General features: G+C 44.7%; 1 pseudogene; it reads left to right on the top strand.

Moving 5' to 3' along the window:
• Positions 1–722: 722 nt before the first annotated feature.
• On the top strand, positions 723–3,293 carry LOC118633900 (annotated as a pseudogene).
• The last annotated feature ends 9,626 nt before the right edge of the window (positions 3,294–12,919 follow it).

The raw sequence follows: 12,919 nt of genomic DNA on the forward strand, positions 1-12,919 counted from the left end.
ACCTAGCCTTTGGCACGGGCACCAGTACCCCCAGCTTGTCCACGGGACTCCCGCCAGCCCCGCGCCCCGCCGCGGTTGGCGCCTGCACCTCTGCAGGAGCTTGTCCACGTTGCCGCTGCCGCTGCGGGCGCCCCTCCGCTACCCACCTCGGCTCCTGCTGGAGGGCGTCCTCCCGCCCCCGCCTGCTGTGCGCTCCTCAGCCCTCCGCCCCTCGCCTTTGGCGCGGGCATCTAAGTCCCATCCCGTCCACGCGCCACAAGCCTGCTCCGCGACCCTCAGCAGTTGGCGCAGGTTCCTCGGCGGGGCTTGTGCACGCGCCCCTTGGCCGCGTTCCGCCCGGCCCCGCGGTTGGCGCTGGGATGGAGGCTGGAGCGCGAGCGCTCGCCCCTGCCCGCCCCGCGCGGCCGTTGGCGCTGCCTTGGGGAGCCCAGCAAGTGTCGGTGCGGGCACAGCACAGGCGACGCCCCGGTGCTGGGCAAGGTGGCACTCAGCTTCAAGACCACTGACCTGAGCCTGGTGGAGAAAACGGAAGGTGAGTTGACGCAGCTGCACATGGAGGGGGCAACGGAAGGCCAGCTCCAGGCAGCCTCACCTGGGTCTTCCGGCCGCGGGCGCTGAGCGGGCAGAGGGCTTCGCAGCTGCAGGGCGCGGGGCCGCGGAGCTCAGGGCGGCAGAAGCAAGAGGGATGGGGTGGCGCTGGTGTACCCACTCCTGTGCTGGCTATGAAGTTCCTGAGCCACATCCACCAGGATGACCTGCACATGATGCAGCTGAGAGAGGCGGGCACGCCCCACACCTCTTCAGCTGCACCAGAGAGAAAGACAGAGAAGACTGGGGTGCAGCGCCGCTCCTCCCATCCGAGGACCTGCAAGGAAACAGGCCACAGTGGAGGGCACACTCCAGGCGTGGACCAAGTTGACTTTGGGCCTCCCGTGGAGCTGGAGGACAGCTTCAGCATTCTCACAGAGACACAGCCCAGCGTGCCATGTTGCCCGCCACCAACCCCCCAGCCCCCCCGCGCTCAGTGCCTCCCTCATGCCCAGTCCTGCATGGTGTTCAACAATTTGGCAACTTTTACTCCACGTTCATCCGCGTTAATCAACCTTCGTCTTCATCAGCAGCAAAACAAACATACAAAATGAGTGAAAAATCAGACAGCTGCTGCCACCTCTACCTGGAGTTCACCTACTCCCTGTTCACTGCTAGTGTCCGCTCAGCCGGTGGGGGCGCCAGCCTCGCACAGAGTCCTAGTAAGTCTGTGCTGTACTTCAGGCTGCGGAGCATCAGGATATGGGATGACCTAGAGCCTTTTCTTACTGTTATCAGCAAGAAATTCAATCCGCTATGCAGACTTTGATGAGAAGAAACAAAGCTTTTTGCCTGAGCAGGTTTGGATTCAAGCAGGAGAAAAATGCGCCATACAAACAGGCAATAAGTAAGGATTCTGAGTAAAATAGTCAGTTGGACACAAGTGTGGGGCAAAGAACCCTCAGATTTAGGAGGTGGGTGATGTAGCCACATCCACCCAGAGCACCTGGCAGTTCAGGGAGCCCTCACAGCCCCACCTTGGGGAGCAGGCCCAGAGCCCGGGGAGGAAGGTTTCAACTTAGGAAGAGGCATAACCACAAGGAGACAGAGGATAATGCCTGGGACTGGTTGTCAGGTTCACCAGTAGACACTTACCTTAGACACATGAGTTTATGAGTTATTAGTGATAATAGGCAACTTATTATAATAAAGCAAGAGTTTAGCCATTTCTGTGTTCAAAGGGAGGAAAAATTGGCAGGAGTCAACATTGACTTTGTTTTGCTAGATGTATTGGGGTCCCCAAGACGCCTAAGTTTGCTGATTCATTAAGAAAGACCCATGGCTTTCATTTATTACAGAGGAAGGACAGGACAAAATTTGCAAAGGCTCCAGAGGAGAAATCTGGGGTGGGTGATGGGGTATCAGGCTTCCAAGGCCCCTCCCAGGGGAGTCACAGGGGAGCACTTCACTCCCCAGCACCCAGTTCTGAGACAAGTGAAAGGCTGCCACAGGGCTCAATGCCCCAAGATTTTGTTGGGGGGCCCATCCTGTGGGCATCTGGTATCTGGCACACAGCCAAGTTCCAGACACCAGAAGGAAAACCTGTGTTTAATACAAACCACACTGTTTGTACAAACCATTTAGACACAGGGAGCCCCTCTTAACTAAAGATGATGGGAGGCCTCTGGAAATGTAATTTCCCAGATACCAGCTGGGCCAGCCTGTGGGTGCCTTCCTGAGGAGAGGGCTGGTACCTTCCTGCACCTGGGTTGGAGATTGGCCTGGTTCCTCTAAGAATGTTGGGGGAAAAGGAGGTCAAAACTGTTATTTAAGTCAGTTTATGTGCAGATTTTGTGTGGTATTCTGTGTAGAATCAAAAGGTTAATTTTTCTCTTACAAAAGGTTTTTCTGAACATAATATTAATTACCTGATTTAGTGAACACGATATGTCAGTGTCTTTTTATTTCTAATCTTCTCCTGAAGATATTCCTCCACTGAGTTTTAGTTAGAGTAAAAGAGAGAGAAGAAGATATCCATAGAGAAACATCAGTGCGAGAGAGACACATTGATAGGTTGCCTCCCGAACAACACCAACCTGGCTGAGGGATCTAACCTGCAACACAGGCACGTGCCCTTGACTGGGAATCAAACCCTAGATCCTTGGGTCCATGGGCCGACGCTCTAACTGCTGAGCCTAACTGGCCTGGGCCATGCCAGTTTCTGCTGTAGGCTCAGGAAACAGCTAGAGCAGGACAAATACTCAATGTCGAAGCCCCATGTTGAGCCCCATATTTCCTTTGAAAGAGATATATTACAGCCAGCTAGCCAGCACCATTGGATACGGGATGAACACACAGCTCACTGTGGAGAGAGAAAGGACCTTCTTCCTAATGAGATTTTTAAATAAACATTAAAAAATAAACACTCCTATTCACTGCAGGCCCTTATTAGAACTTGTCTCATAAAATGCCCCAAGTTTGGGACTGTAATCACAGTGGACCTTTGGGGCTGACCTGTCCAATACGCATTAAATGCCCTGATGGTATGACAAACTAACACCTCCTTTTTTTTTTAAACAGCACCATATCAAATCAATTAGCATTCTCCTCTCAGCTGACTCACTTGGCAGAAAGAAACCTACATGCTGTGAGAAGAGAGAAGGTGAAAGAAGTGTTCAGAAGGTGTGGAAAGAGACAGGTGGAAGAGGCACCGGACAGTTTACATAAATGTAAATATCGGCACCATGGAATGCCCCACTTCCTAAAATATCCAGATTATAATTTTCTGAATTTGGGAATGAGAGTTGTTCCACATCAAATCAGGTATAGTAATTCTTAGCATTTTTGTTCACATACACCTTTGAAAATATGATGATAATGATAAACTGAGCCCAGGAAAAATGTACATGTTACTTACACACAAACTCCTGTTCTGGAAGAACCACTGGTCATAATACTCAAGCTGGAACCCTGTTAGTCACAATAGGCATGTGCTCTGTAATCCCGATCACTGACCGCCAGCAAGTCTTTCTTGCTTCTAACCTGGTTTCATCCTAGAGGTTAAGCCTCGCTCCACTGTTTCTGTTCTGTTTGCTTAAGAAAAGTTATCACAGACCTGTTTGTATAAATTTTTCATATATGCTTGCAAAGGACTCTAAAATTGTATAATTACTCCTGAAATTGAAACTTTTCTAATCTTTCCTTATAGATTATGTCACAGAGAGTACTAGTTACTTTCCAATATCCATTTCTCCCTTCTGTGTTAGTTATTCAGTTATATGATTACATTTTTTTAGCTCTCTTGCAGCTGTGTGTGGCCATGTGATTAAGTTTTCAGCCAGTAATATGTAAGCACTTCACTGTGTGGATCTTCTGAGAAAGATCCCTTTTGTTATTCCACCCTGCTGTCTGGAATGAAGATACAATAGCTGGAAATCAATAGCCATCCTGAGCCCTGAGTTTGAGGTGTGATGGGCAACACTGTGTGTTGATCCTTCTACTAGAAATACATTTCACAAGAATAAGCATCTTTAACTTGGTCAAAGCAGCATCCCCAGCACCTAAAAACATATGTGCTATGTGGTAAGGGCTCAGATATTGAATGGGTATTGAATGAATAAAATGAATGAATGAATGAATGAATGAATGAGTTTACACCAGACTATGTAAAACCTGACCATAAAGTCCTTCCAGGGGCTATTCAGCCATCAGCAGCAAGTACAAGGTCTCCATTTCTATCACAAAATCAAATTCTTGCTTAATTCAAATCCCATTACTCCTATTAGCTGCCCTTTGCTGTGTTATAGAAGGAGAAGATTTTTACTTACTGTTCTCCAGTGTTCTCTGCAAACAAAATCTTTTTAAGGCTGTTTTTCCAGTAATTCTTTCCAAGATGTTGTTGCTTAGCAAGTTTAAAATTCTTTAATATTCAAGGCCATACATTTCTCTCTCTCTCTCTCTCTCTCTCTCTCTCTGTTGTTAAATGCAGGCACTGTTTGGTACCCTAATCTTGGGTGTTATCTCAAGTCTACAAGAATCATCCATAATGGTATCTAGTGGCAATCTTAGGACTTCAGACAATAATATTATTACCATGGAATTCAGTCACTAGGTCCTAAGGATTTAACTAGATGCTGTTTATTGAAACTGAACTTCATCAAATCCTTTCCCATTCCACTGTGGTCTCCCACATTTCAACATATTGCCCATTCTTGTCACCAAACCTTACTTATATCTTTTAAACTATTAAATTAAATATTAATCATTCCTGCTTCCCTGGTTTTTTGAGTTGACCTTTTCTTCCTGCTATCCTTTTACTGAAGGGGAACACTCCATTTGATATTTTTGGCTCTGTATGTTATTAAAGGGTTTGTAAATGTTCATATTTTTTTTGCAATTACATGTCATTTTCTTTCTTTCTTTCTTTCTTTCTCTCTTTCTTTCTTTCTTTCTTTCTTTCTTTCTTTCTTTCTCTTTCTTCTCCTTTTTTTTTTTTTTTCTTCCCTTTACTCTTTTCCAAAGTTGTTGCTATTACCTTTGACGTTTTGGGAGAAATAATTAGCATTTCTACTTTTGTGACATACCTATGTATTGTAGAGCTTTTGGGGTTTTGCTCAAGTTTCTTTTCAAGCTATCCACCTTTGAGAAAGAATTTGTTTTATTTTCATTAGGTATTTTGAGCTTTTCTGAAGTGTAGTCTCCTCTACACATTATCCTCTTTCTCTGAGTAGCTTTCCAAATAAAACCCTATTAAAATAAAGAATAACAAAGGTCATCAGATGAGCACTTCCTAAATCCTTCCACCAGAAATGTCTCTATGACCACACAGTCCTTCTCCCTCCTTGCTCTTCTATGGTCCCAGGCTAACCTGCCCCTGCTCTGGAGTGCGTCCACTTCGGCCTCTGTGAGCCCTGCTCCGTTCATTCCCCTTCTCCTCAAACTTCACTTTTTTACCCTCCATTGGCTCGCACCCTTTGACATATAAATATACTCACATTTTTTCATCTTAAAATAAAAAATCCTAGCAGTGTATTTCTTCCTCACTGCTACCACATCTCTCTTCTCAGGCAAATGTTTGGGAGGAGAAGCCCTCAGTTGCTTTCCTCACTTTCTCACATCCTGTTCACTTCCTCACCCAGTTGCTATCGCCAATGGCATTTGTAGGTTTCCTTCCCTCCCAACAACAGTTGACGATATTTAGGAAATTGTGTATAAAATTCAGGACTGGGACGTGTGTGTGTGTGTGTGTGTGTGTGTGTGTGTGTGTGTGCACGTGCTTGGAAAGGACTAGAGGTGGTGTGCCTGGAGGGAGGGGGGAGCATTCTGAACCATGCTTCTCTGTAAGTTGGGCTCATGGCTGGAACTCTGGGCGTGATTGGTCCCTCGTAACCAGGTGACCACAGAATGTGTTCTGATTGGCTGGTGTCAGCCAGGACAACTGTTTTCAGTTGAGAGGCAGCTGTGGAGGGAGGAGGAGCTTCGGCTGTGCTCTCTTCTTGCAGTGGTTGTTCTCAGTGCTTGTCTGATCGCCTTTTCCATAAGTCAGGCTGCTCACTGTCCTCACACACTTGTCAACTTGGGAGGAGGTAGCAGCTGGACAGCAGCTCAGGGCAGCAGCAGGGGCGTGGCCAGGCCCTGCCCAGGGCCTGGCGGCTCAGTGGCCCCTGAGCTGAACGGGACTTTGCCATTGTTGGGAGTTGAGAGCAGACTGCTGCGTGAAAACTGTGACAGCAGCAAGGAGTCCAGTCACCTCATGGGCAACAAACTGTCATGTTGCTGGAAGCCCAATGCCAGCCCCAAGCAGGGCCGCCACTCGGGGCTGGACAATCAGGGCTTCGATGAGTGTGATGCCTATAAGGCGGGTGCCAGGAACTCAGTGGCAGGACCACCAGGGACAGCTGTCCTGGAACTTGTCGAGCTCGATTTTCTAGACTTCGAAGAGGGTCGCCCTGTGCTCCGCATGAGTGACCTGAAAATACCCGCAGGTAAAAAGCACAGGTGTTCTCTGCTCTCAGGTGGACCTCTGGCCTCCGCTGCCCCCAGGATCCCCTAGAAGGGAGCTACCACCTGAGGCTCCTTCTTGCCTGGAGCTGGCTTTCCAAGAGCTGGTCTTCCTGGGGTCCCCACACCTTATTCTGTTCGCCATCATGTCTGGCCACTTTCTTTCCCTGTTCACTACCCAAACGCTCAGGTTTTTCTTCTGTTTTCATTTTCCAAACCACCCTGAGAATCTCCAGTCCTTGGTCCTTTATTTTTATGGCTTTGTTTAATGTCTTGTGGGACTCTGAAGGCTTTGGAGTATGTTTTCTCTTTTTATCAATGGAAATTTAAATACCCCAAGTTTAGAGTGTCCACCCCATCTCCCTATTTTTACCTATCCATGTGGTACTTAAGTGAAGGGACCAGGTAGGGTCGGGTGATACCCTTGCTCCCACCTGTTAAGATAGTTGGTACTCAGGGCAGTTCAGCTGCTCTTTAAATTGAGGGTTTGTTCTTTAAATTAAAAATAGACAACTACATAGAAGCTATATGGTGTTCTTCCGCAGGCTGTTTGCAGTTGCCTGGGTAACAGCTGCTTTATTCCTTCCAACTGTCATTTGAACACAGAAGGAAATGGTGGGAGAGGGAACTTACAATCACTGATGATGTGAAATGTTACTGCCGGCGCTACAGAGACTAGTTTTTGGTTGCTTGGTTGTTTTCTACTAAAAGGAGAACCCAGGCAGTTCTTACCACTTTCATGTAGCCACTCTGACACAAATATGTCTAAGTCTTCCTTCCATGACGTACACACTTCATTGGATATTGTCTGTTCTAATTGTAGTGTGTGTGTGTGAAATTTAGACACTGATTTGTAACATAAAGCCCCGGGAGTTAGAGTGCCAGGACTTGCAGGAGAATGTGTGTCTCCATGGCTCCCTCTCTGTTCTCCCCTCCTGCCAGGGATTCCTGTTTAACTGTGAGAATGTTGAGGTAAAAGTTCTGAAGACCAGATGGCTGAAGGGGTGGGGGAAAGGGGGAGTGGAGAAGGGGAGGAGAAAGGAAAAGAGAGGAAATATTTGGTTTAAAATAATTCTGGGACCCAGTCAGTGTGGCTCAGTGATTGAGCGTTGATCCACGCACCAAGAGGTCAATGGTTTATTTCCTCGTCTGGGCACATGCTCAGGTTGTGGACCGGATCCTCAGCGGGAGGTCTGTATGAGGTGGCCAGTCCATGTTCTCTTTCATCGATGTTTCTATTTCTCTCCCTTCCTCTCTCTAAAAAATCAATTAAAATATTTAACAAAATAATTCTGTGTTACAAGGTAGCTAATGAAGGCTATATTTTGCTGTTTTGTTTGTTTTTAAGGATTTTTTTATTGATAATTAGACAGGAAAGGAGGAGAGAGAAAGAGAAACATTGATGTGAGAGTGAAACATCAAGCATTGGGCTGCCTCCTGCACACTCCCACCGGGGATTGGGACTGTGACCTGGGCATGTGCCCTGACCAGGAATCAAACTGGCAACCTTTTGGTGCATGGAATGGCACCAAACTAACTGAGCCACACCAGCCAGAGCATGACTTTGTTTTTTGAAGTAGAAAATATATTTTCACATAGATATTAAACCACCATTGGTCCATTTTTTTCATTTAAATGCTGGGGATTATTTCATTATTTTAAAGAGAAAATGTATTATAGCTCTAATTCTATTTAAACTTTAGTTCATTCCTGGCCAGTTTCGCTCAGCAGTTGAGTGTTGGCCTGCAGACCAATAATTCATGAGTTCGATTTCGACCAACGGCACGTGCCTTGGTTGCAGTTCGTCCCCAGTCCTAGTTGGGGTCATGCAGAAGGCAGCCACTCGATGTGTCCCTTTCATGTCAATATTTCTCTCCTTCTCTCTGTTCCTCTCTCTTCCTCCTGCTCTATTTAAACAAAATAAAAAGAATATTCTCAGGTGAGAATAAAGAAAAAGAAAGAAAAATAAACTTTACTTCAGCTTTTAATTTGTTTAAAAGTTAGCATAATTAAGCCTGTGGATTCACCAAGACAATGGATATGGCTTTGTAAGGGAAAACTACTTCCTTTTCAGAATATTCAAATATTGTGTAAAAAATGAACAAACTATGTGAGTGAATTGTACCTTTAAACACAAAGCAAGTGAGTAGCGGTGAAAACTTCTGCTTTGCGTGGTGTTGTAAGGTAAGCCTCTGTCTGAGTGATTTTATAAACCAGTTAGTAATGGGTAGTGTTGGGCCTCTACATAATTCTTTAAGATTACAGCTCACTCCCATGTACATCTCCTCTGGGCTTCTCCCTGCGAACAAGGCCCCTGTGTATTCTCTCTCTGCTGCTGAGGAAACAGAGACTGAGAGGTGTGACCTGACTGGAACACGGCTACTGAGCAGAAGGGCAGACGTGGAGCTGACAGATGTGCCGGATTCCATCTCTGTGTGGCTGCAACGCTCTTTATAGAGTGTGGCTTATATTTGATAATTTCTCCATGATGTGAGCCTATTTACACTTTCTCCAGTCTTGACGATTTCCTTTTGGAATTATTATGTACAACTCAGAAGCCACAATTACCACTCCATTGTATGTCTATAAATTCATTACAGTGACTAAGAATAAAAGTAGAAGTCATGAAATAGCATTCAATAAAGTGATATGAGAAACCTCAATTTCAACATTTACCTATCCTTACGTTTCCATAGAAGCATGGTCAAAATGCCAAATACAAAGTACAAGGATATTGAAAGTTTTCTTTTAATGTCTCCATTTCATACAATTTTACATTGGTTTCCCTGGACACTAAGGAATGCTGACATAGATGTAAAACAGTCCGGCTTTTCTACAAGGGAGAGTTGAGTTATTTGACCACTTACACAAAATCATACTTGAATGATGCTCTGCCTTGTTCTTCCGAAATGGAACGTGATTTCTCTAAGTCATTTCAAAGAGATATTCTTAAGAGCCTACTATAGATTTCAGACAGAAATAAAAGAAGTTTTCTGCTGCCTTGCCTTTATCTCCCTGTATCTCTAATATAACTGAGGGTGGTGTCAGTGACACACGAAGGTCCTTTATCTAATTTCATTACTGCTCATCAACTGTCCACACAGCCTTTATATTCGGACCTTAGGAGCTTTGCTAATTTGCTTTGCAAGGGTCTTCTCTCAAGTGACCCCTTCCTCCCCTGGCCCTGAGGAGTGAGAAGGGAAGGAATTGGCAACATTATGTGCAAAAACCTCTGTGCACCAGCTCTTGACTCTTTTCAGTAGCTATTTTAAACCCCAACCCCCTATTGTTTGGGTGACAATATCAATAAACATTTGATGTAAAAGATTTACAAAATATTGCGAACTCACTCATTTTGGCTGAGAATACCTAGAACTTTTATTAATATTTTGGTATTCATTGCTCCTGAACCTTTCCTATGCATATAAACTTGACATGTTGTTTTGTTTACAAGTGCGGTCCCCGTGTGCTCTGTATGACCCTGTGTTGTAAAGAGAAGTGGTGACAGAAGCTCCCGGGACTGTGCCGACCCTGAGAGCCCTGCAGGGTGTGTGTCCCTGCAGCTGGGAGCAGCTACCCTCAGCCTTTTAAGAGCTGTGCTGTGCCTTCCAGTGGCCGGAGCATCATTCAGGGGCTCACTCGTTACAATGGGCCACCTTCCAGATGACACTGTGCACAACCCATTACAGTGCTTTATTCCGGGACACGGATAATAACAGATGCATTGTACTTACCTGTAGAATTCAGATGGTACACCTTCCTATAACTTAATTAGGATTTCATTTTGTGGTTAAGATATTTTAACATTAAGTGTTCTCATCTCAAATGAAAGTCATTACTGGTGTTTCACTGGACATTAGAACTTCTCCTTTAGGGTGCCTATGAGTTTGTGTCTAATTCTGAGTAGCTACTAGTCTAAGATCTGAAAGAAGTGCTGATCTTAGACGACAAATAAAAAGATTGCATTAGATAAAAACTTAGAAGGTATAAGAAAATTGGGAGAAGCTTGATTGGCTTGGAAATACGGAAGTAGATGTTTACTGGGCACCATTCCAGATGCAGGACAAACAGTGATATTCAAGCACAGCCCCAGCCTAACTTAGGCATTGACATTCTAGAAGATCCTAGGGGCAGACACACATGAACAATCAAGAAAGCCAGGGGGGTTAAGGACAGCTGCTCTCCATAAGTGACATGGAGCAGTTCTGGAAATGGGAGGGAGCCCTGTGAACCCGTGGGGGGAGAGGCTTCCATGCAGGTTCCTCAGGTGGGAACACAGCGTGCAGGCCACTCACAGCAAACACGGGGCAGCTGCAGACTGGAGGGACACCAGGAGCACGAATATGGGGCATTAGACCTGTGTGCCAAGGGGGCAAAACTGTGAATTTCACTTTAGTTGTGATGGAAAACCACTGGAGGATCATATGTAGAAAAATAATGCTAATGAGAGACAGAAAGAGAGAGAGAGAGAGAGAGAGAGAGAGAGAGAGAGAGAGAGAGAGAAGCTACTGTGTAAGAATGGAGGGAGCAGGGAGGGGGGTAGAAGAGGCTGGCACAGCAATTTAAGTGAGAGGCAACGGGGGCTTAATGAAGAAGAAAAACAAAAAACAAGGGCCTAAAACAGGCTGACCAATACATTAAGTAAATCTAAATGTAGTAGTGAAGATACAAATGACAAGTCACAGAAAAATAAGTGCAGATTATCTCTAAACATGTCTTTACACACAAGAGAAATAGAAATAAAACTATACTATAGTTTATCCTCTATTGAGAGATCCAGAACCTTGACACTCAGGGTTTGGAAGGGCTGCGAGGGAACAGTACTGTCTGTGTGGCTGACAGACGTGCAGAACGGCTCTGCCCAGGAAGGGACGCTGGTGTCCTCACCCCACAGCGCAGATGCATTGATCAGGAATTCTACTCTGAGGATTTATTCTGAAAACATACTCAAATAGGAAGCCACATATTTACAAAGTTTTTGTTGCATCATTTATATATATATATGAAATAACATATATAGGTAATAACTTAGGTCCAGTAAGGAACTGGTAAAATAAACTGGTATGTCCACACAGTAGAGTGATATAGAGCTATAAAAAAAAATTGCCCTGTTTGTTTTTGTCCAGTGGTTAGAGTGTCAGCCTGTGGACCAAAGGGTTGTGGGAAAGTACCTGGGTTGCACATTTGATTCCCAACCCCTTTCAAGGCTTGGGAAGGAGACAACCAATTGGTGTATCTCTCTCACATCAATGATTCTCTCTCTCTCTCCCTCTTTCCTTCTCTCCCTTCCATTCTCTCTCTAAAAATCAATGGAAAAAATATCCTCTGGTGAGGAGTAACAACAACAAAAATGAATAAAATCTCTCTTTCCAGCTATGTGGTGATCTCCAGGATAAGTTACATCAAGAACATAAGGAGAGGAAATCCAGTAATATGTTTTGCTTATTTAAAAACAAAATAAAACAGAATGCTGAGAGAAATTCTTGCTAATAGTGTGACCTTTATTCCTTTCCTTGAAGGGGCAGCCAGAGCACATGTTTACTTAAGATGATGTTTGGGTAATGGTTAATGAGTGGACATTTCATACTTTCCAATGAAATGCTAAATGTTCATATTGTGCTTTTGAGTTGATTTGTGAATCCTTTGTCACTTTTTTTGTATTTCATATGTAGTATATAAAGTGTTCTTCATTTCATTTGATCCTTACAATGTTTTGCGTTTGGTAATGTAGGAATTATATCTGTTTTTCCTGTGTGAAGACCAGCTTTGAGTGGCATAAACTAAGCTGTTCAAGGTTTGAAACATCAGGCTGGATAGAGCAGGAATGTCAACTCCAGATGCATGGCACATACAAAGAGCATTTATAGAATGACACATCATGTGATCAGCTTTGGGGACACTACCTTTCTACATATCCCTTGTTTTAGTGCATTAAAGTAGTTAAACTTTAAGGTTAAAACAGTAACATTATATAATGTGAGATGAAATTGAGGTAAGTTGCTATTCAGAAATGTTTGTTGTTGTTGGTGTTTTTTATCCTCACTTGAGGAAATTTTCCATTTTTTGTTCAGATAGAGTGGGAGGGAGACAGAGAGGAAGAGACAAAGAGAGAGAAGCATCAACATGAAAGAGACACATTGAGTGGCTGCCTCCCGCATGACCCAAGCAGGGCTGGGGACAAATTGCAACTGAGGTACTTGCCCTTAATGGGAACCGAACCTAGGTCTCTCTGGAACGCAGGCCAATGCTCTAACCATGGAGCCAAACTGGCCAGGGTCAGAAATGTTCTTAAATGTCCAAGACGCTGAGCAAAGTACTTTTCAAAAATACATAAAGGAAGAAAGGCTTACTTCACTGTATAAAATGTCACAGCTCAGTGATTCATTCAAAT

The sequence above is a fragment of the Molossus molossus genome, unplaced genomic scaffold, assembly GCF_014108415.1.
Source record: "Molossus molossus isolate mMolMol1 unplaced genomic scaffold, mMolMol1.p scaffold_m16_p_1, whole genome shotgun sequence".
Classification (NCBI taxonomy): domain Eukaryota; kingdom Metazoa; phylum Chordata; class Mammalia; order Chiroptera; family Molossidae; genus Molossus; species Molossus molossus.